Below are 2,237 nucleotides of genomic sequence, written 5' to 3' on the forward strand. Positions count from 1 at the left end.
TCGCCGCTGTCCGTATTGTTCCCCGTAGTGGCCTCAGTCCGGGCTTTGTTTCTAGGCACTGACACTCCAGGGTCACCCACTTGAGTTGGTGAGACAATATGAAGGAACTACTGTTCTGCATAGTGTGCACGGCGAATGACAACCGCAAGCGTTCAACCAAAAACAGCGACCAGCGCAGGCCAGGATTTTCTCGAAACTTGTCGTGGCGTCGGAAAAGATTTACGAATGATATGACGGTCTGTAATGCTGAAAGTGCTTGGTGCGTTGGTAAAAATATATTTCCGTTCAGCCCATAGTTACGTGCTTTGAAATACGCAGACTTTAATATTTATTTCTCCAGCGAAAGTCATAACAGCACGTAATTTTTACGATCCAGCAAAAGTTTTAACAGCAAATAGTGTTGAAAATCGTGAGGCCGTTGGCACGTGCTACACAATCAGGGAAATATAAGCTGAGCCCGGTGACACAGTGAGCCTCGACATATAACATTTTTTTACAGGGCAACACTTGTTTCCTACCAGTAATGCTGAGTAGCATAGCACCAATGCCGACACCGCTCCTTTTCCTACGGACGTTGTTTCCTTCATTCTGTATTCAGTGGCTGGATAGATGAATAACCCAATATCAAACATTAAACGTAACCGCGTAGATTGTTAGAGGCGTTGTAATTCTACTTGAGGGCTCTTTGCGTGCTCGCAGCAGTGTAGCGAGGCAGGCCAGGTGCTACTGTCATTCGTTTTTCAGTGGGGTTCGAGGGGACAAATACAACGGGGGACTAAGTATGTGAGCCTTCTACCGCCTTTTACAGTGGTGGTCCTTCTTTCTCTAGAAGGGTAAATATTACATCCAAAGCAACGGCAATGTTTCCCTCGGCTGGAGTGCCAGGTGGCAAAGTAAGCTTTTAAGTATAGACGTTAGCCGGTTACGAGGTTAAGCTGATGTTGTAGTTTTCTTGAAGTTTCGAAAACGTATGAAGTTAGCAAAAGCAGTTTTCTTATCCTTTGGAGGTCGACAAGTTGCTAGCTGTAACTTCCTTGCGTGTGTAACTACACACTAACCGCCAATACTCCGAACAGGGTGTTTGCGCACTCCCTAGGCGGAGTTTTATGTACTCCGCTGAGAGGGACTATTTTATAAACTCCCCTAAAGAATTGAGCATATTTGATGTCCACCATTCCACTGATGAGGAGAGTTTTTAGGGGATTTAGCGGACTTTTTCGTGTCATTTGGAAAACCGCTCAAGGAGGGCGTATTTAGGCTTTCGGCGGAGCACTTGATTTCACCCAAAGCTCCGCCATGGACAAGAGTATTTTCGAATGTCGAGTAAAGTATTTTCTGTTTATAAAAACGCCGCTGATGGAGGCAGTGTCGATACTTGCAAAGAACACATCACACAACTTTATTACAGACTTTCAGAAAACAAGAGAGACCTATTTATCGTCTCAGTACACATTAAACACAAATTAGCCTCAATGGAAGTTTTTTGGCTGAAATACTTTTTTAAACTCCTCACAGCAGGCGGCCTGACCAACGTGTGGTAATATGATGGTGGAAAAACTGCCAGTTTATTCCGAGGGCCACGGGCCGTCGTAAACAGGCGCTTTTACCACGATTGCCCTCTCCACAAAATGCAGTATCTATCTGCGGATACTACGTTTTTGTCGTGTGTCGTGTGAGCTCTAGCGTGCCGAAAATTTATTGTCGGTGTGAACTTGCGGCCACAGGAATGGATGTGAAGTGCTTCCCGACAACCGAAGCTGGTTGCGAACGTTGTTGAACCAGCCCAGACTAACGTGCGACATCCAGGCGTCTGCAAAGTCGCCTCCGAGTCACCGAACTTCGAGCCGACGGAATACGCCAGCGAGCCGACGCGAGGCCTAAATGCAGTGATCGCTAACGGAGAGTGGCTTGTAAAAAACAACGTGGTTGTGCCTCTGCGAGGTGGTTGAAGGTATGATTTGCACGTTTTTTTATTGTTACCAACATTTTGGGAGACTTGTGCCCCTTGTAGTGCCAAATAAAGTCGGTGTGTTTCCCGCGTCACTGCACGGGCGATTCTCCGCCACTGGGGGTGAGCGTTGTGCGTGAGAGAGGGCGCCATGCCCGGAATGTCATTGGGGAGGCCGAACGATGTGAAAGCAATGGGTATTTTCTCGGTTCTCATTCACACTCGCGAGCTCATTCACACTCGCGAGCAGAATAAAAAGTGTCCGCAATGTGAACGGCTGCTAAGTGTT

Source organism: Haemaphysalis longicornis, unplaced genomic scaffold (assembly GCF_048455015.1).
Source record: "Haemaphysalis longicornis isolate Haplotype H1 unplaced genomic scaffold, Haemaphysalis longicornis Haplotype H1 scaffold_5, whole genome shotgun sequence".
NCBI classification, from domain to species: domain Eukaryota; kingdom Metazoa; phylum Arthropoda; class Arachnida; order Ixodida; family Ixodidae; genus Haemaphysalis; species Haemaphysalis longicornis.